Here is a 23,843-nt window from a genome sequence, read left to right on the forward strand (position 1 = left end):
TATTTTTCCGTCTAGACTACCTTTTTTTAGTTTTTTTGAAAATTTATTGTTTCCGGTTGTATGCGAAGAACCCCGAGTTTATGGATCCTCCCTGAATCGATTCACGAAATCAAACACTATTTCTATAGAAGACATCGATTGCGACAAAAATCTTTAGCGATGGTTGCACAAGTGTCGAATTTCCCCCTAAAGTATTATGTTATTCCCACGAATGAGGAACCTTATTCGAGCATAGTTCATCCTGCTATAGAGGCTAACATCTTTGAGTTAAAGCCTTCTTTGTTGTCCATGTTACATCAAAACTAGTTTTTTGATTCACCGACAAATGATCCCAATTTACATCTGTTTATTTTCATCGAATTCTGTGATACTCTCAAGATGAATGAAGTATACCCATTCACAATTTCATTAAGACTTTTTCCATTTTCCTTACAGGATAGAGATAAAGCGTGGCTACAATCCCTTCCATCAAATTCCATTATGACATGAAATGAACTAAAAGATACGTTCCTCATTCGAAGCTACATAATTAAGGAACTAGATAACTTGCTTCAAGCAAATTCATGGTGAATTAATCTTCGAAGCTTGGGAGCGATTCAAGGAAATGATAAGATTATGTTCACTACAACATTTTTGAGCTTAGGCTACAAAACAAAAATGCGGCCAAAACAAAGAAAACAGTGGTTTAAACCTTAGGCCATGGTTTGGCCACTGATTTTGAAATGTGATCTAGATGGCCACTGCCTATACTATGTAACTGCAGTTTTTTACTTTAACCCACAAAATTCAGAAAGCCGTGGCTTGAGACATACAAAAAGGCCACCGTTTTTCAATTTAATTTACGTCGGTTTTCTGAATTAGGTTTAGACTTCACTTTTATAATTGTTGCCTATACATTAGACCACACAATTTTCATTTTTTTAATATTACTTTCACTCCTTTGCTTAAAATTTTAGACACAAGATATGAGTAATTCCTATGTATGTATTTTTATGCATTGATACTATAATTTATATGCATTTAAACCACAATTATTCAATTGCTGCATTTTTCCACCCCATAATAGTGTATAAAACAACATATTTGTTTATATTAATTATTAATTTACTAATGTTCCTTCAAATAAATAAATAAATAAATAAATAAATAATTATAAACAACAAATCTAACCATTATAAATTAACAAAATCAAAATTTTGAATACATAATTTTCTTATTAAAATATTATAACATCCACCCAAAAATCAATTCCCAATTAATCCATTATAACAAACATGTCTGACTTTTCAAAATAAAAACAATTAAGTATTGCATATCAACAAAAACTTAATAAAGTTTCTTATCCCAAAAATTAAAACACAATCAAGTCTTGTATTTAAAAAACAAAAGACAAATCTTTCCATGCATTCCACTTTATTCAAGTCTTGAACATCATATATCTTCCTGTGTAATCTTGTAGCCTAGGCAATATCAACATGTTGCATGAAGACACTTTTCAATCCTCTATCGATAGCAACCAAAACAAGCTCATTGCAACATTTATCATTGGTTATTTAATATATTGCATGCTGCAGAAATTGAATTGAACTCATTGGACAAGCTTACAATATCATTGGTTATTGATAGTATTGCATGAAAATTAAAATAAAAGGTAGCTTTATTTGAATTTGCAAGTATTTAACATAGTCAATGATATCGTTTAGTATGTAAGGTTGAGCTTGACTGCCGTGTAAATTAAAATTCAATTCATGAAAAGTAAATATAGTGAAATTCAGTTTTCTTTCGCTTCTTCTACTACTTCACATCTTGTCCTTGAACACATTATGTCACACTCTGCTAGATATGTGTTTATTCTTTACTAACACTATCAACAAACACATATATCTCAACTATGAACATTTTCTTGATTAATGTTGTTTATTCATTTGTTATATATGTAACATGATGTGTCACTGTTAACATTAGGTAGATTATCTCTCATCAGTGAGCCTTTGAAGGGTAATGGTTCATTTACAGGAATACAATCCACCAATTTCTCATTCAGATGAATTTGACAATCTTGTTAAGGTATAAAACACAATATGCTAAACTATGAGCAAAGTCAGTACTATATTATTAACATGTTTATGATTATTCATGTTAATGTCTGTGTAGTATCTTTCGGGCAAAAAATTCCATGCTCCATTATTCAATGGTGGAAGAGCAAATGGTGCCATTGGCAACGACACAACCATTTCAAGACCTAAAATTGTAGGAAGATGGTTGGAAGAGACAAGGGAAAAGAAGAAAGAAGAAAACATAACACATAATACTCAGATGCATGTTACTATTAGTGGTTGTTGTTAGTGCTGCTATAGCAGCCATTGCAGAAAAAATGCAGAAAATGGCACAATCTAAATTAATCTAAAATCAAGAACATAGATCCAATTTCACATAAATTTTCATGTCATAGTTTTTCAACCAAGAATATAATCTTACCTATTCTATCAGAATAATTGTTGTAACAATAGAATGGCTAATCAAAACATAAAGAAACGGTCATTTAATCAGTAAGTTTTTTTTTTAAATCATGGTATGGCTAGAAGACCAATCACACCGTCCATTGACGAAGTCCCGTTTAAAGTCAGAGTAAACTCCATATTAATTTTCCCAACACAAGAATTAATTGCACCAAACAGGATTCGGGCATGAAACCTTAAAAGGAGCACACTCTAAAAACTCAATCCTCCATCAATAAAACAACTCTTAGGTGATAGAAGAAGGGTCTATGTTTTTCTTTAATTTTTTCTTTTTAAAATTAGAATTAAGGTATTTAGATTTTTTCTAAAGATGTAATGTTTTTTTTCATTTAAAATATAGAAATAATCACAAAAATATGCCCCCTCAATTTATATCCTTCCCTCTACTTATTTATATGATCTAAGACAACACTAAAAATATTTAAAGCCACGAATAAGAAAATTCTATTAAAATTAAATAGAGCGCAGTTTTTTATTGTGGTTAGAAATATCCACACTTTTTAACTATGGTTAAAGTGTTGCCTATAATGTAATATGGCACAGTTTTTTTTGTTAGAATTCATAAAGTGTATTATTATATACGTAAGTTTTGAACAATACTTTTAAATCCACAGCTTATTCCTATTTTAAGCCGCTGTTTTTGATTTTTTTTTTTTAAATATCCATATTTTTTAAAAAAATTTCAAAAATAGATTATTTTTTCAAAAAATTATAAAAATGGGCATTTTTTGCCCTATTTTTGTACATGGGCGCCACCCTAGTTGGCGCCTACCCTTAAGGGGTAGGGCAAGTCGCCACTAGGAGTGGCGCCTACACCCATTTTATTTTTTTTTATTTTTTTTTTATTTTTTTTTAATATGTTTTTTTTATTTTTTTTTATTTTTTTTAATTAATGATTTTATATTTTTTATAAATTATATAAATTTATATTAACACATATATATAAATAAAATTATTTACAAGATATATATATATATATTAATTTATATATATATATATATATATATATTAATTTATATATATATTAATTTAATTTATAAGTAATTAAATTTATTTATAAATTTTTGGGAGAATTAGGGTTAATCATGTTAAGGTTAATTAATCAATTATAATTAGGGTTTATTGATCGGTTATAATTAGAGTTTGGTAGTTATGACCTAATTCAAACCCTAATTCCCCTAAGACTAATTAATCAAGTGCGACACTAGTTAGGGTTAAGTAGATTGGTGTACAACCCAGATCTTTTCCTATAAATAAAGTGTTATTTCCTTGCATTTTCTTCACCACTATTTCCTATCACTTTCTCAATCAAGTTGAGTTCATGGCATCCCCCAGACCGTCATCATGGGAGCGGACATCATCCAGGCGGCCGGATCCAGAACCAGTAATCTTAAAAAGGGACGGGCATGTTATTTTCTCACCTGTGAAACCCCCAATGGAGATGAAATTTTGGAACATCCGTTCGTTGGACCAACTAAAAAGATCATTGATGTCTTGGTTAGAGGGAGAATACCAACCTGGTGAAGTCATCAGAAGGATTCAGAGGCTTAGAACAAGGTTCTCATTTGAAACTGGAGAAACGGTACGTTGGTGGGTTGAAGTTGAAAGCAACATTGATTGCATCCAAATGATGCATGGATCAGACGACATAGTGTTAACTGTTGTAATTTCCTAGATTTTAAGGGTTGTTTGTGATGTTGTTTGTGTATTTGCTATTGTTGTGGTACTTGTTCTTGTTTTAGTACTTTATCTTGTTCCAGTATGTGTTTTTGCTTTAGTAATTGTTGTTGTAATGTTAGATGTTTGTGTTTGTTGTTTCAATGTCATCTTCTATTTGGAATAAAAAGTAAACTTTATTGATAAATAGCATTGGTACACAGAGTTATGAAGTAATACAACTATGTAGTCGAAGTAGATCCACGATATGGACATTTGTTCTTATTATGCCCTAGTTGTCGACATATGCTACACTTCCTCTGCATTTTCTCTGCGACGTCCATTTCAGTTCTAATGCGCCTGCTGTTTGGGCGACCACTTTTATTCCGCCGCATCGATTCGTTGTGCTAAACAATTTTCCCGTCATACTCTGGCCAATACGCCTCCAATGCTACCACCGGAAAGGGATTATCGTATACATTGAGCAATGTTGCAACTTTGTAGATGGGAGACACTAGCGATAATGCATCGAAGTGGCTGTGTGAACACGCTGCAATGACATGGAAACAAGGCATACGATAGGCCTGAAATTGACCACAGTCGCACCAAAGGTCTGGTATTAGGACCATATACTCTTGTCTGGGCAGCCCTTGGTTGTGGTCAATTGTTTCCTTGACACTAAAAGTGTGGCCATGGCGGTCGAATTCCGTAACCCGATGGCTGCTGGCTTTGGCAGATTCCTGCCTCATAAACTTCATGTAGGCATCACTATATACTTGACTCGTCTGCAACACTTCATGCCAGCGCCTGCCTCTTGTTACGAACAACGTTGCCATCCGAAAATAGGTCGCACTCACCAATGCGGTTACCGGGAGGTTACGTATGCCCTTAAAGACGTCGTTCATTGATTCCACAAGATTTGTTGTCATGTGGCCCCACCTCACCCCATCGTCGTATGATCTAGTCCACTTCGCTCTGTCGATATTATCGATCCACCTCCCTGCATCAGAATTTGCCAACACTATTTCTCGGCGGTAGTATTGGAATCCAGGTTGGTTTAATGCATACCCCGCGTTTATCAAATGTTGCTTCAAGAAGTTATCCTTGAACTCCCGCATAAAATTTTGAGCAATATGCCTGATGCAGTAGACATGGGTAGACGGGGGGTCATGCCAACCATTTGCTGGATTATTGTATGCACTGTCTATTGAAGCGTGCCTGTCAGAAATCACACAGATGCCAGCTTGTGGAGTCACGTGCGTTCGGAGATTCTTAAGGAAGAAACTCCAAGCAGCAGCCGTTTCTCCTTCTACCAATGCAAAGGCTATTGGGAAAATATTAGAATTTCCATCTTGTGCGACCGCCATCAGTAACGATCCTTTGTATTTCCCATACAGCCAAGTTCCATCGACTTGAACAAGTGGTTTGCAGAATGTGAAACCGATGATGCAGGGACGGAATGCCCAGAAAAGTCTATGGAATATTCCATTACCTTCTAGACGAGTTCCGTCAGGGGATTGTGCCGGCAAGGTCTCCATTATAGAAACCATCCCAGGTGAATACAATCGTAGTGCAGCCAGGTAGCGTGGTAGTTGTTTGTATGATTCCTCCCAGTTACCGTATACCAGTTCAATTGCCTTGGTTTTCGCTAACCAAGCCTTTCTGTATGACGGTGTATATTTGAAAACAGCCACACAATGGGAGATAATTGTTTTGACCTTCAGTGACGGGTCAGCCTCAACTAGAGGTAATATGGAATGGCAGATCATATCATGGCTAAGTTTGCGATGATCCTGTGCCATGTTGGTGTTGACGCAAATGTGAGCTTGAGAAATGGACCCTATCACCCACGCATTATATTTCTTCTTGTACGATGCCATCAACCTATACCCACACTCCGGATTTTTGCATACAATAACGTATCTTTTCGGATTTGATTTGATAACATCGTAGTCAACACAGTTTTTCAAGTGCCAGTTCTTTATTGCTAACAGACACTCTTCCTTGGTCCGAAATTGGTCACCCTTCTTTAAGTCCTCATCGGACCTCATATATGGGTTGTAGAACATATCTGATGAGGGCTCATCCTCGCCCAAGTTAAGTGTTGTGAAGTGCGCAGGCGGTGAGTAGCGTTGCGCTATAGGTATTTGAACTTGGTCTTCGTCTTCAGAATCACGGTTCACCAAGTCATCAACCACGTCTTCAGCATCATCAACCACATCGTCTTCAACGTGGTGCTTAACATCTTGTTCGTCATCAATCACAGGATCAATAACCTGTGACTGAATATTCTGAGTTGGTTGAAATTGTTCCAACACAATGTACAACACTATGTATTCGTAACCAGAATACTCATGGTTACGAAACATGTATTTTGTCTCCATGTCATTTTGAATCAATGACTTATAAAACTTGACAGAGTTATTTTCTGAAAAAAAAAGGTTGTTGATAAAAAACTTGGGACACGGGTTGTCTTAGTTTGGACTCAATCTTCCTTTTCAGATAAGAGAAGTCAGCTCCTCTATTTAGACAAAAACGAGTGCATTCGGTGTTTCTAAATAGGAAGCCAGACATATCACATTCATAAGTCTCACCATTGACGTGAGCTTTGATTTTGTATTGTGATGAAGATGCCATGTTTTGTGAAGGTTTTGTGAAGATATTGTGATGGTTTTGTGAAGATATTGTGAAGGTTTTGTGAAGGTTTTGTGATGATATTGTGAAGGTTTTGTGAAGATTGTTGTGAAGATATTGTGAATACCTTTGTGAAAATGTGTGTGAATATTTATACTGCAAGATTCCGACACATCTTTGCATGCATGTCTTCAACCAAGCCTTCCCCAAGAGCAACGCATGCAAAACTTGGACACGTGTAAAGCATGCAAGATTCCTGCAGGCTACGTGGAGCTGCATGCATGTAATAATTTTGACACGTCTACTGCCTATCCATCAAATGTATTCTCCACATAGTCTGAACTTAGTCTCAGAGATTCCCACGCATGCCTGTTCCTCAAAAGTATTCACCACCAAGTCTGCAAGATTCCCACGCATGCCTTACACGTGTCACACCTTTGAATGCAACACTCCCAAAAACTTAAACTTCTTGAACTTCCAATACTGAATATCACACTTCCAATACTAAACTACCTCTTTTTTCCATTATGTGTTTAAACAACCTGATTATTTATTTTAAGCTTAATTATTTATTTTAAACAACCTGATTATTTATTTTAAATAATATTCCCACGCATGCCTTCCACGTGTCACACCTTTGCATCATCAGGTTCCACCAAGTCTTCCCCAAGACAAGACAAGTGCAACTTAGTCTGCACCAATGCATGTCAACACTACCACCTAGCCTGCACCTATTCTGCAAGATTCCCACGCATGCCTTCCACATGTCACACCTTTGCATCATCAGGTTCCACCAAGTCTTCCCCAAGACAAGACAAGTGCAACCTAGTCTGCACCAATGCATGCCAACACTACCACCTAGCCTGCACCTATTCTGCAAGATTCCCACGCATGTCTTCCACGTGTCACACCTTTGCATCATCAGGCTCCCACGCATGCCTTACACTTGTCACATTTTTGCATATTCAGTCTACTTGAAAACGAGTATAAATAGAGAGTCATTCTTGCAAGTTTTCATCAACCACTAACACTTTTATTCAGAGAACTCCGGCGAAACTTCTCATCCACCAAGCTTCGTTCTACATTGCAGTCATGTCTCTTCTTACCATGGGCCAAGAACACAGAGGCACTAGGGCAAACATTGCCTCATTCGTAAGTTTTTCTTGAACATTGCCTCTTTCGTATGTTTGTAATTTGTTTTTTAAAAGTCCGATCTAATGATTGTTTATATTGTTTGTTTTTAAAGGATCCCAAGAAATTTCGTCAACGTTCACACCCTATGCCTTATCCAGACCCATGGTGCGTACCTTACATAGAGCGTGCGGGTTTCGGCCATGTTATGCATGTCGTAAATGCCACAATTTATGTCAAATTCATTTTGGCTCTGTGTGAACGTTGGAGACCTGAGACACACACTTTTCACCTACCAACTGGTGAATGTACCGTCACATTAGAGGACGTATACATGCTTTTGGGTCTTAGAATAGATGGTAAGCCTGTGACTGGAAATGTTCAACAGCCCAACCAAATATGTGTTCAAATGTTGGGGGTAGATCTGGTCGAGGGTGAGGGATCTGCAAAAGCAAGGGGTCAGGGTATTAAATTATCTAGCCTCCAATTGTACCACGACTCCATAACTTTGACTGAGGAATCCTCCGAACAAGAAAAAGTCATAAAAACCCGAGTTTACATTATGCTATTTTTTGGGAACTTGCTATTTCCCGAAGGGACGGGAAATAGCATAAACTTTATGTACTTGAGTTTGCTCGGGGACATTGATAGAATAAGCACATATAGTTGGGGTTCTGCTGTATTAGCATTCCTATATAGCTCTTTGTGTAAAAATGCACAAAATGAGCATTGTACATTTTCTGGATGTGCTTTTTTGCTCCAAACATGGGGGTGGTGGAGATTGCCGAGGCTAGCCCCAGAAAATCCTAATGTCTACTCCTTCCCCTACGCAACTAGGTAAATTTATGATGTTATTTCATTTTGTATATTTATTCTATAAATATTTGTAAATAATATTATTTATCTTTTTTTGTTTAGGTTCATTACAACCGGACTGGATTACAGTCTTACCCCCAAAAATAAAATTATATTTTATCGTCAACTCTTGGATCGTCTCCGAGCACAAGATGTATTACCACTAAATCACTCAGCTTCTAACTGATTTATTAATATCATGCATTCTCGATAAATAACATATTTGCTTTTTTCTTTGCAGTTTATTTGGAGGCCATATTTGGGATTGGAACATCAACCCAACCCGAAGATGCAGCTGTTTGGACAGCAAAAACGGCCATAATGCGGTTCACCACTGTGGAGATGCACCAAAGTGACCGTGTCAAGCTGCAATTCGGAATGCATCAAGAAATCCCAGGCCCCCCAATGTCTATGGAACCTTGGCATCTAAAAAAGTCAGCCACCAGTGGTATGCCCAACATTGGAAGGAATTTGCTAAGGAGTTTCGTAAAATGTGGAAAGACCGTGCCCACTATGTTCTACAATTTCCGGTGGCGCCCAACGAAATGAAGCCGACAAGGGAATATGTGGATTGGTATAGAGCAAATACAAATCCAGAAATGATTGTGTCTGACTCGTTCTATTTGGACGATCCCCGGATGCAACAGCCATATTTCCAACAACAACAACCACCACAATATTCCCAACAACAACAACCACCACCTTATTACCAACAACAACCACCACCACCATTTTACCAACAACAACCACCACCACCTTATTACCAACAACCACCACCACCGTATTACCAACAACAACCACCACAACACATGTCCACCCCCCAACCAAATCAACAATACATACCACAAACTCAACCCCAATACCATGAAGATTACCAACACCAAACTCAACATTCCCACCACCATCAATAGTCCCAACACCTACCACAATATCAATCCCCCCACTTCCACCAATCCCAACACTTCCATCACGACAATGTCCCGAGCTCTTCCAGTCCTCCACCTAGCCCCGACACGGGTATACAAGAGGATTACCAACAAGACTACTACACACCACAACAAACATTGTTCTTTGGCCAACCCGATTCAACCCTAAACTACCAAAGACCACAATTCGAGGGCGCACCCAGCAGTAGTCAGTTTGTCCCACCAAGACAAAGCTTTGAGGGCGCAGAGGGGACCCGTCTTTCCTACAGCACTGAAGGGACTTCGACCCAACCACAACGGCAAACGGCAAGGGGACGCATTAGGACTAGGGGTGGTAATAGGGAAGCACCACCACCACGTGAACCGTCTAGGCGAGTAATTAGACCTCCCCCGTGCGGATCGTACCAGGGACCGCATCATATGTGATAAATCCCAAATTAATAATGCATTTTAATCATATTTTTGTAATATTTGTCTTGTCTATTATTTAAATAAAAATATTTTCTATTTATTATCTTTATATCTTTATCTTTATCTTTAAAGATATTGTCTATCATATCTTTATATATATATATATATATATAATATATATTATATATATATATATATATATATATATATATATATTATATATAATATATATATATATATATATATATATATATTAATTTACATGTCTATAAATATTTATTTACACGTATATAAATTAATTTTTTTCCCAAAAATTTATAAATAAATTTAATTACTTATAAATTAAATTATATATATATATAATATATAATATAAAAATTAATATATATATCTTGTAAATATTTTATTTATATATATGTGTTAATATAAATTTATATAATTTATAAAAAATATAAACTCATTAATTAAAAAAAATAAAAAATATATATATATATATATTAAAAAAAAATAGAAAGAGTGTAGGCGCCACTCCTAGTGGCGACTTGCCCTACCCCTTAAGGGTAGGCGCCAACTAGGGTGGCGCCTAGGTGTAGTTTAGGGCCAAAAATGGCCATTTTTGTAATATTTTTGAAAATGGTGTATTTTTGAATTTTTTTTTAAAATTCTGGATATTTAAAAAAAAATTCCCTGTTTTTTACCGATTGACAAGTATAGCGTGGCCTAAATTGAAAAATGTTATGTGTATGTGTGATAATAGAATAAAAATCATATAATTTATCCCATTAATTGTTTATTGTTGAAGGGAATTGTAATTCATATTTTTATTTCTATGGTGGTTGATATTGAAGGTAATTGTAGCCAATTTAAACTAGGGAACATAATTTAATTAGGTATTGATATTAATGAATGGTTTTCCATGTTTTTGATATGGTGTTCTTTATGTCTGGTAATGTAATTCATTTCAAAGAGTAACATTGAAGACGAAAATTATAAGGTTACTAAGGAATATAATAATGAATGTATTGATTCTTGAAAGATTGAAGAGAGACATGATAAAAGAAAACACACTAATTAAATTGAATTTGTCATGTTTTTTTTAACACAACCTATATTTCTTTTGTGAAATCCTATTTTAGTTTATCTTTAGTTTTCAAATGGCCTTGTGTTGTCATATCTTGTTTATTTTTGCTCTACAATCATAATTGGTGATACAATATGTTGAAGATGATTCTTATTTAACTATTGTTAGTTTAATGTTGAGTGTAAAAGTATTTGAAATGATTACATCATTTTAATTTTCAACATGATACTACTTATTTAACAACTACTACGATACCTTTCAAAAACAAAACTACTATAGTAATGTTTAGACGGACATGGTGACCGAAATACGAAGTTTTTCCATGAAAAAGTAGATCAAATCAGGAGAAAAAATTATATCAAGAAACTTAAAGATGAAAATAGTTGCTTGTGGAGAGGTGATGCACATTGTGAGAGGCTCATTGTCAATTATTTCTCTGATATTTTCTCCACTTCATCTCCTTCAAATATCCAAGAGACATGCACAGCTGTCCAAGGCAAATTGAACTTAGACCAAGTCAGATGACGTGAAACCCAATTTTAGACTCGGAGGTTAAACAATCCATTTTCCCGATGCATCCTCTTAAAGCTCTAGGTTTGGACGGTCTTGCTGCCCTTTTCTTCTAGAAATATTAGCACATAGTAGATTCTGATGTGAATAAGATGACGTTGGACATTCTCAACAATAACAAAGATCCGGTGGCAATAAATAACAATTTCATTGCTACGATCCTAAAATGCAAGAATCTTTCATCTCTAAAAGACTTTCATCCCATAAGCATATGTAATTTGGCGATGAAAGCGCTAACCAAGACGATAACAAACAAGATAAAATATATTCTCCCTGAGGTGATAGAGACGGAGCAAAATGCTTTTGTTATTGAAGTCTTAAAATCAATGGGTTTTCTAGTGTCCATGGTTAATCTAATCCGCAAGTGTATCTCCTCTGTTTCTTACCATATCCTTGTGAATGGCCAACCCATCAATAGTTTTCTCCCTGAGAGGGGGACTCTTCCAAGGCGCTACCCTTTCACCCTACTTATTTATCTTGTGTCTTGATGTGCTTTCATGTATGCGGAAGCAAGAGGCCCTGGTAATCTCCCATATTTTATTCGCTGATGACAATTTGTTGTTCGCTAGAGAAAATTCCAAAGAAGCAGATTGCATTATGGAAACCCTTCTAAAATACCAAGAGTCTTCAGGGCAAGTGGTAAACCTGGATAAGTCGGAGGCGTCATTTAGTCGAGACGTGCGTGAAGAAGATAAATAAATGATTCGTGACGAGATAGGAGTAAAGACTATGACTAGACAAATACCTGGGTCTGACAGTTGTTTTTGGAAGATAAAAAAAGTACATCTCCGCCTTAGTCTTGAAAGGGTATGGAACAAAATTAAATGGTGGAAGGAGAAGTTCCTATCTAGAGCGGGGAAAAAGGTTCTAATCAAAGTTGTGGCACATGTTATTCCAAGCTACATAATGAGTTGCTATAAACTTCCGAAGACATGCTGCCAAGAGATAGAAGCCATGTTAGCTGCCAGGACAATGTTCAATGTTAGATGAAAGCAACAGTCTAGAAGGGGGAAATAGATCACAAATACTTTTTTTTCAATTTAAATTTTGTTTTGAAATTATTTGCAGTGGCAAGCGAAAGCAAATTCGGATCGACACTCATCTATCTCGAACCGTTATCGGAAGAATCAGATATGTGTTTAAACTATAATGAAACGTGTACTAATGATGAGAAAGTAAATCAATATGTTTTACAAAATAATCGTTTCAATCAATATAACACTTTGTAGTCAATTTCCAATGAATTTAGAAACAAAAATTGATACAAACAATTTATCAAACATTTGGTGTGCAATAAACACCAAGCTAATTTTTCTTTGTGTTGAAGATATAAAAAAACTAATTGAAATTGTTTATATTGAAATTATCTTTACAAAATAGTTTGAATTACTTCAACACAACTAGAATATCCAGTTTATCAAATTGCACACTTAGTGTATTATCAAAATGTAAAAAGAATGTGATATATATATATATATATATATATATATATATATATATATATATATATATATATATATAATATATATATATATATATATATATAGAGACACAACCACACACACACACACAGAGAGAGAGAGAGAGAGAGAGAGAAAGAACACCAAAATTTGTTTAGGAAGTTCCCCAATTGTCCTAGCTATGGTACATCTTCCCTTATTTACAAATAAAATTGAAATATGTAATTAACTTTTCAAGAGTTGTATACAAGAGAAAAAGTAGCAATCCAAACCCCCAAACCATATGTTTGATCTTGATCCTAACTTCTTCTCTCCCATTGATATTAAGCAAGATGAAGTGACCAAAGACTTCCAAGTTGATCCTCCAGTTACCGTTATTCCTTTGACATAACCCCTTTCTTAAAAGCTTTCACTCATCTAAATCCTTGTTGTGAAATCTTGAACAACCCCACCTAAATAAATCCTTAATCTTGGAGTAAAAAGCCTAATCGGTTATATCAATGAAACCCCCAAAGAATACTCAACTCAATTTGATCACAAAAATCCTAAATTGGACCTTATCTATCTAATATAGATGACACTCAACAAAAATGATTATGTGTAATTATTGAATATGTGTGTTCTTGGTTTCACTATTGAGAAATGACGCATGAATGCATATTTATATGTGTGTGTGTGCGCCTGTGTGTGCGCGCGCATTGAAAAATAATGAACAAAATATATTTTTATCCAAACATTACATGTTTTATAAAATAGAACCGAATGCATTGAGTCCAAATAAGTATGAGTTAATACATTAAGCATGGGAGTTGATACATAGACTGTAGGAGTCGATACGTAGACTGTAGGAGTCGATACCTTTAAGGCAGGAACATTTGTTTAAAAAAATCTTCAGTAGGAGTCGTTTCCAAACACGAGAGAGTCGACTCATAAGCACTATGTATCCACCCACTCCACCTATGTATCAATACATTGAGGGCATGATTATTATTTTTAAAAATATTTTAGTTGGAGTCGACTCCAAACATGGATGACTCAACTTATTCACATTGTGTATCGACCTATACCTCCTATGTATCGATACTTTTAAGATATAACCTTTATTTTAAAACTCATTAAGTTGTATCGACCCATATGCTTGACGTATCGACCCATAGACTTATTTTTCATGAAAAATCATAATTTTGACTTATAATGGCTCATCAAACCTGATTTTAAGTGTTCTTTAATGATAATGCACATTTAGACATAGACATTAAGATCCAATGTACACAAACATTAAGTGTCATGGTTTTGACATCATTCAAAACATATCTAAGAGGATATTACATTGACATTATCCCCCTTTTTTATGATGGAAAAACTTACGAAGCATTTGGTGTTTTGATCATATCTCCCTCTTAGTATGTGCATCAAACTTTGTAATTTTCCCCCTTTGACAACATCAGAAAGAGACAAAGGTATAAAACGTGAGAAGTATCAAATTCACAACAACATATAAATCACTTAGAGGCGTTGCAAAGATTAAATGATTCAACTATAACATGCACTCACATAGAATTATGTCAAATTGAAATAAAGCATAAACATAAATACACAACCAAGTCAGACAAAAGAGATGAAATTCATTACATATTTGTCATAAGAAGGTCACAATAGAATAACAATAAACACAAAAATATGAAAATAAAAATGCAGGCATAAGAAACGTTTTCCATTATGAAACTCAACTAATGACCACGACCACGACTTCGACCTATATGATCATGAATTTTAGGTATCCTACCCTGGAACCAAGCAACACCTTCGCCTTCATACCCATAATCCATGTCATAGATGTGGGTTTGAGTTTCACCAGGGTTGAAAGCCATGTTTTGACAAATTTTATTAAATTGATCTGTAGAATACATGGCAAAACTGTTAAAATTGTGGTCTTGGGTAATCAGATTTTCATAATTCACTCTAAAGCGCTCCTCTTGTGTAGCTTAAAAAACATCACATCTTCGAGATTCCTCTTCGTGGTGCTCCCGTTTATCAACACACATGTTTTCTAGCAAGGTGAGAATAGATGATTCATCACCACTTGAGCCAGCACTAGATTAGTGACCATAAGTCGTGCGATGTTGGATCCACGAGTTCTATTGCCACTGACCCCACATTTTTAGGTCTTCATGTTCATCTTCATCATGTTAAAATTATGATCATCATCATGGCGATTATCAACCATGTCTTCATCTGAATGGTGAGCTTGTACTCCCACCTGTCGTTCATCAACAAACATTGTACCAAATTCGACAGGATTATTATAATTATAGATGAACTTACTGGATCCCTTCATCTTATAGTAGTAAACCTTGATATAATTATCCCAGTGGTACCCCATGTGTCTGATTGTGCTTGATTTAAATTCTTGAGCTTGACCAAGTGAGATGTTTTGAATATTTGCCACACTAATACGAAAGTGCTTCAGAATCTTCGCAATCATCGAAACATAACATAAGGAGGACCCTTTGTTACAATATTTAACATCAAACATTCTTGAAACAAATTAGTTTGACCAATTAATAGGAAATTTATGTTGAAAAATATACATTAGATGAACCTTAGCAATGTCAATTAGAGAATGACCACCTTTTCAAGGATGCAACACATTAGTCACAATCTAATGAAGAATACTCGAATTTCTCTTCAAATATCAAGTTGATACTTTAGCCAAGTTATCTTATGGCCTTGGTGCTTTAAGACAAGAATTTAGGTAACCACTCAAATCAAAATAAGGATGAAAAGAATGATCAGAAAAGGTAGATTTATGAGAGAGCATAGAAAGACCAAACATTTCCCTCCACGTGTCTTCCATAAAATGGTAAGAGTGTTTTCCCATATTAAAATGAAAACTGCACCCTTCCCTTGATTGTAACCAATCATAAAAGACTCATATTAAGTCTTCATTATAATCAGTGTAGACTTTCAAAAAAATATTAATCTCTTGATATTCCATAAGATCAACAATCTCCAAAATGTGTAACTCACCGACAACCGCAGGATCATACAGACATTGCTTCACAACAATTCTATGTCTAAAGGATTTTTCAAAATCTGCAACACAAGAGTGAGGTAGAAGTGAGAGAGCACTGATAAGTGTTGATGAAGATGTGCCCACAAAATTTTTCCATTTGTTCACTTTAGGATCCATGAATTTTGGATTTGAAGGTATGCACACAAGGTGTTTGAGAAAAGGTGTGAATGAAAATGGCTAGATTTGAAGTGATATCGGATAACCCAACTTATGAGAATTAGTTTCTAATCACACAAATTAGAAGAGAATAGATGAAGATAATTTATTTTGGGAAATGAAAAGTGATGAGGTTATGTGGAGATTTTTGAAATGATGAGAAGTGAAGCAATTTTTCTAGGAAAGGGGAAAAGTTAACCTATGTTGGCTTAAAAATGAGGAGAAGTTTGAAAAGTTAGTAAATGAGTGATTAATAATAGTTAATAATAGGTATGTCGCATGGAAAGAGAGAAAAATTACCCTTGGTAGTGCATGGGTCGACTTCAGTCCAGAAGGAGTGAACTTAAAAAAATAAATTAAAAACACAAATGTATCGACTCATCTGTGATTGGAGTCAATACATACTGAAAATAAAAATGACATAACCATGAAGGTATTAACTCTCCCGTGATTAGAGTCGATATATACTGAATAGGAAGTTTGAAAATATGGAAACTTAAGTTATGTATCGACTCGTAGCATATGGGAGTCGATAGAAACAGTTTGTGTATTGACTCCAAAGCTCTAGGTATTGATACATACTGAGCAGAGACAAAAAACTTGAAAAAACGAATACATTTTCTAGACCTAAGATGCATTTAGTTAAGGAATACATTATGTACTTAGGAGAATTGATTCAAAAATGACATTTTTCATGTAAGAATAAGTAAACAACATGCTCAAACACAAATATCATTAAAATACTTCAAATGTAATGAATTAATAGCATGAAATACATATGATGATGAAATCAAACTTGATGTCAATATAAGCCTATATATTGAAAAACTCATGGGTAATCAATGAAATTTTTGGAAGTGAACAAGCATGCAATCTATCATACATCAAATATATCACACAATATTGGATCATAAACATGCAATCAAATAAACAAGTCATAAATAAGCAACATATTACATAAAAACTTAATAATAAATAGATGATTTGATAATGATATTACCTCATAGGATGAGAGACAGAGAATGCACTCACATGAATTAAAACTTTTGAATGAAGGTTAAAACAAATGTAACGAGTGCATGCAACAAAATATATTAGGCAATATTTGAGATATCAAGAATACCCATTCCCCGATGAATATTGAAAAATGGCTCAGTCGCAAGAGGTTTTAGGAAAATATTGGCAAGTAGATTTTTACTATCAACATGTTCAAAACGACATCGTGTTTTTCAACTTGGTCTCGTTGGAAATGGTGACGTATCTCAATATGTTTAGTACGAGAATGTAACAATGGATTTTTGGTTGGGTTCATTGCGTTAGTATTATCGCACATTCACGAAATACGTTGAAGTTTAATATCGAAGTCAAGTAATTATTGTTTGAGCCATAAAATTTGAGCAGAACAACTACCGGCTGCGATGTATTCCGCCTTGGCAGTTGACAAACCGACGAAGACTTGCTTCTTGTTATGCCAGCTAACTAAGGAGTTTTAAAATATGTGGTAAGTTTGACTAGTACTTTTCCTATCCGATTTGCAACTGGAAAAATCAGAATCGGAGTAACCAACCAAACTACGATCACTACATTTGGAAAACCAAAGCCCATACTTAAAAGTACCATGAATGTATCTAAGAATGTTCTTTACAGCTTCTAAATGTGATACCTTAAGAAAAGATTGATATCGAGCGCACATGCATACATTAAACATAATGCCATGCCTAGATGCAGTAAGATATAAGAGTGATCTGATCACACCTCTATAACTTTTGACGTCAATATCCTTACCATTTTCATCTTTGTCCAAGTTTACGTTTGTGGGCATCAGAGTATCAATTTACTTTACATTTACTATTCCGAAGCATTTAAGCAACTTTTGGTCGTACTTTATTTGACACATGAATGTCCCTTTTTTGAGCTTCTTGGTTTGAAGTCCGAGAAAGTAATTAAACTCCCCCATTAGACTCATCTCAAATTTTCCTTGCATAAGCTTAAAAAACTCTTTGACCAATTGCATGTTAGTATCCAAATATGATGTCATCGACATAAATTTGAACTATAAGAGAATGTTTACTTTGACGTTTAATGAAAAGTGTTGTATCTAACTTCCCTCTAGAGTATCCTAAATCCAGTGATAACTTACTAAGTCTCTCGTACCAAGCCTTAAGGGCTTGTTTGAGATCATACAAAGCTCGTTTTAGTTTAAAAATATGATTAAGATACTCGTGATTTTCAAAACTGGGAGGTTGTGAAACATACACTTCCTCATTTATATAGCCATTAAGGAAAACACTTTTCACATCCATTTGAAATAATTTGAAATCTTTAGAACATGCATATGCTAGTAAAAGGCGTATAACTTCAAGGCGGTCAAGCAAAGCATAACTTTCCTCATAATCTATGCTCTCTTATTGTTTATATCCTTGAGCCACTAACTGGGCCTTATTCCTAGTTATCACTCTGTTTTTGTCTGGTTTATTTCTAAAAACCCACTTAGTGCCAATAATTTGATGATCTCTCGTTAGGTGGGACACGGTCCTACACACCATTTATTTTAACTTGATTTAGCTCATCTTGCATGTCCGTAATCCAATGCTCGTCAATTAAGGCATCTTTTGTGTTTTTAGGTTTAACTTGTGAAACAAATGCAAAGTGATAACATAAATTACTTAACTTAGAGTGTGTAGTCACACCTTTGATGATGTCTCAAATAATGTTGTCAATTGGATGGTCCTAGGAAGACCTCCAAGCCAAATGAAGACCATCTAATTTAGTTGGAATCTCATCCTTCTTCTTTTCAGAATCATCATCTTCCTCCTCTTCAGGTTTCACCGCTTCAGGTTGATCAATTCCTTTTTTTGTGTCTTTGAGTATGTCTTTTGAAGATACACTTGCATCATGAAAAGAAATACATTTTTCGATATTTCTTAGGTAAGATTCATCAAAAGTGACATGCATAGACTCTTCAATATTAATTAATCTCTTATTGTACACTTTATAAGCTTTGCTTGATCGATAGTATCCAAAAAAGATACCTTTCTCAGATTTTGCATCAAGATTTATAAGGTTATCCTTACCATTGTTTAAGACAAAATATTTGCATCCAAATACATGAAGATATGATAAATTTGGCTTTCTACATTTTAAAAGTTCATAAGGTGTTTTGTTCAAAATAGGACAAATAAGTATCCTATTTAAAACATAACACGTCGAACTAATAACATCGACCCAAAAGTAATTTGGTAGAGTACTCTCATTGATCATAGTTCTTGCCAACTCCTTTAAAATTATATTTTTTCTCTCCACAACATAATTTTGTTGTGGAGTTCTTGTAGCGAAAAAATTATGCTCAATGCCACGTTTATCACAATAATTCTCAAAGAAGTGGATTTAAAATTCACCACCATGATCTCTTCTAATATCATTTATGTTTGAACTTAGTTTATTTTGCGATAAATTTGCAAAAGATGTGAAAGCTGAAAAGTTCTCATCTTTACTATGCAAAAAGATAGTCCAAAAAAATCTAGAATACTAATCTACTATAACAAAACCATATTAGTTACCAACTAAGATTTTTGTCCTAGAAGCTCAAGGGGTCTAGAAGTTGAAACAATATTTTTGGATTTAAAATAGACCAATGTTTGCTTTCCCATTTGGTATGCATCACATAGGTGGTCTTTTGAAAATCTAATTTTCATTAGACTGATAGCTAGATCCTTTGAACCCACTTTATTGAGTAGATCAAAGATAACATATTGTAAGCATCAATGCCATAACCAAGAGTCTTCACTCATGGTTAATAAAGACTTAGTACTTGTTAATGATACATCATTCAAGTTAAGCATATAGATGTTGTTAACCCTTAAGTCCTTAAACGAATAATCTTTCTTTTCATTGTGTTCAATTATGCAACAACTATTTGTAAAAGTTATTTTATAGCCTTTGTCGTATAGTTGACTAATGTTAAGCAAATCATGTTTAAGACCTTCAACAAGTATTATGTCAGAGATAGTAGTAGAAGAGGGATTACCTAAACTATATTTACCAAGTATTGCACCCTTATTGTTGTCTTCGTAGGTTACAAAACCATTCTTCTTCGGCATGAAGTCAATGAATAGGGAAATCCCACTCTTCATATGCCTTGAGCAACCACTATCAAGAAACCACATTATTTTCATGGAGCCAAGACATTCAACATTGTTCTTCTTATGATGATGATAGGCCATGAGGCAAAAATTTGCCACTTCATCACTTTCACTTGAGGATTCACTATAACTTTCCCAAGCTAGGTATGCTCTTATAGACTTTCTAGACTTATTGTATTGGCTCGTTTCATTATCCTTCTTAAGTAGTGGACAATCGGGCTTATAATGACCAACTTTTCCACAATTAAAACATGAACCTTTGGACTTTCCTTTCTTATTCTTATCTTGCTTTGAGGAGTTTACTTATATTCTAAAGTTGATGAGATTATTGTCAGAGTGCTTTACTATATTTCTCTTAATGTACTTATGGTATCGTTTAATAAACAACCCCATTTCTTCATCATTTGAATTCTCATTATCACTTGTTCCACTACCATCTTAATGTTTTGTATAGGACTTAGAACTAGAAGCCATTAGAGCACTTAACTTCTTGTCCACCTCCTTTTCCTTGTTCTTTTCTCTCTTAATCTTCTTCTTATGCTTCTCTAAGAAAATGAGCTCTTGCTCATGTTCTTCAAGCTTACCAAACAAAGTAGTAGTGTCTAATGTCAATAGGTTGTTAGCTTCCTTGATGGCAGTGATCTTAGGTTGCCATTCCCTATTAAGACATCTCAAAATTTTATTAGTATCAATTTCATGGGAAACTGGCTTACCAAGTGCACTCAAACGGTTTATAAGACGAGTGAACCTCTTTTGCATATCGACAATTGTTTCATCGTGCTTCATATGAAAGAGTTCAAACTCTTGGTTTAAAGTATTGATTCTAGCTTGTTTGACTTTATTTGTACCTTATTGGGCAACTTGTAATGAGTCCCACATAGCCTTAGTGGTTTCGCAATGAGAAGCAAAATAATATTCATCAACTCCTAAAGTGGAGATTAGAATATTCCTTGCTTTCCAATCACAAGACCATTTTTGCTTATCATTTGCATTCCATTGTGCTTCCAATTTAGGTTCAACACCACCATCCGCATTGGTCATAGTAATTTCAAATGAATCGTTTTGGATGGCGTTCCATAAATTTCTATCAATAGAGTTGATATGGACATGCATAAAATTCTTCCAATAACCATATTTTTCGCCATTTAAAACATGCATTTTATTATATGCCCATTTAGGTTCGAAATCCATAATCTAATAAGCGAATTTGAAGCACAAGATAAACCAGTGCTCGTGATACCAGTTGTTAGACGAAGACAACGATCTAGAAGGGGTGGATAGATAACAAATAATATTTTCTTCAATTTAAATTTTGTTTTAAAAGTATTTACTATGGTAAGAGAAAGCAATTATGAACCGACACTTGTCTATCCCGAACCGTTATCGAAAGAATCAAATATGTGTTTCAACCGTAACGAAACATATACTAATGATGAGAAAGTAAATCAATATGTTTTATAAAATAATCGTTTGAATCAATATCACACTTTGTAGTCAATTTCTAATGAATTTGGAAAAAAATTGAGACAAACAATTTATCAAACACTTAGTGTGCAATAAACACCAAGCTAATTTTCCTTTGTGTTGAAGATAAAAAAAACCAATTGCAATTGTTTAGATTGCAATTATCTTTACAAAACAGTTTGAATTACTTCAACACAACTAGGAAATTCAATTTATCAAATTGCACACTTAGTGTATCATCAAAATGTAAAGAGAGAGAGAGAGAGAGAGAGAGAGAGAGAGAGAGAGAGAAAGAGAGAGAACACCAAGATTTGTTTAGGCAGTTCCCTAATTTTTCTCACTATCGGTACATCCACCCTAAATTCCAAATAGAATTGAGATATGTAATTAACCTTTGCAAGAGTTGTATACAAGAGAGAAAATATCAATCCAAACCCCTAAACCCTATGTTTTGATGTTGATTCTAACTTCTTCTCCCCCCTTGATCTTAAGCAAGATCAAGTGACCCAAGACTTCCAAGTCGATCCTTTGATTATCGCTTTTCATTTGACAAAACTCTGTTCTTCAAAGCTTTCACTTGGCTGAATCCTCGTTGTGAAATATTGTACAACCCCCACCCCCCAAATCAATCCATGATTTTGGAGGAAAAGTCCTAAACGGTTTTATCAACGAAACCTCCAAAGAATACTCAACCCAATTTGTATACAATAATCCTAAATCGGACCTTATCAATCTAATCTAAATAACCTTATGTTTGATGTTAAATGTATGAAGAGAAAATATTGAAGATGATGAGAAAATTCTCTGTATGTTCTTGGTTTGACTGTTGAGAAATGATACATGAATTTATATTTATATGTATATGTTGTAGCGAGAAATTCATGATCAATAAGCTATTGACAAGCTAGAGATCAATTAACAAGAGTCGCCACCACACTTTTATTATTTCCAAGGGAAAAGGGAAAAAGTACGAACAGAACCCAAAAAGTAAGAAGTTTTCAAATAAAAACTAATAAAATTCAGAGATCACAGGTAAGGGGGTTGGTTACACAGAGGGAAGGCGTTAGCACCCAAAGTGTCCTAGGTACTCCTAGGGAGCCCTTTTTGTGTGCATATGTATTTTGTACAAAGTGATGTTTACAAACAAAATAGAATGGGGGGATGAGAAAAGAATTCATTAATTATATTTTTGTGTTTTACAAGACCTTCGATCTTGTGCATACGTACTGTAAGAATCCAATTTTGACCCTAAGATCCTTCATGGCATCATATCATTGCTCATTGCATTGCCTCAAGGATCATAACATGTGTGGCTCCTTAACCCTAGGGTTGGGACTTGTGTGAGTGGTTTAAGACCACCAAGCATGATTGTATTGTATATTATTGCTTTTCTTATTTACTAGCCAAAAGCACAAAAATATGTCACTAACTTTTTTTGTTTTGAAGCTGCAGTGATCATGTGCTCCTATGCTCCTAGGAGGCTCCTAAGCTCAATGAAGTGGCTAGATGAAGATGAAAGCAAGCATGAAAATGGTCCACAAAGATCCTAATCATCATATCTGTCCCCCAAGTATCTCAATTTGCCAATTTGATCAAGATAACCCAAAGGGCTTGAGGATTGTTTCCCAAGGAAACCCTAATTCAATTGTGCATTGACTGTGCCTTGCCCATGAAGCAATCTCATCCTCTGATCAAATTAAATCAAGGTAAGTTCTTTCATTCATTATTTTATGCATATATGAGCCTATTTGAGGATCCTCAA

The 23,843-nt window shown here is 34.7% G+C and overlaps 1 non-coding gene across 1 annotated transcript; it reads right to left on the reverse strand.

Annotated features, from left to right (window-relative positions):
• Positions 1-526: 526 nt before the first annotated feature.
• Positions 527-633, reverse strand: LOC127099638 (small nucleolar RNA R71). The gene has a single exon (XR_007794119.1). It is a non-coding gene; the product is annotated as a small nucleolar RNA R71 (small nucleolar RNA).
• Positions 634-23,843: the final 23,210 nt, after the last annotated feature.

This window comes from Lathyrus oleraceus, chromosome 6 (genome assembly GCF_024323335.1).
Source record: "Lathyrus oleraceus cultivar Zhongwan6 chromosome 6, CAAS_Psat_ZW6_1.0, whole genome shotgun sequence".
Classification (NCBI taxonomy): domain Eukaryota; kingdom Viridiplantae; phylum Streptophyta; class Magnoliopsida; order Fabales; family Fabaceae; genus Lathyrus; species Lathyrus oleraceus.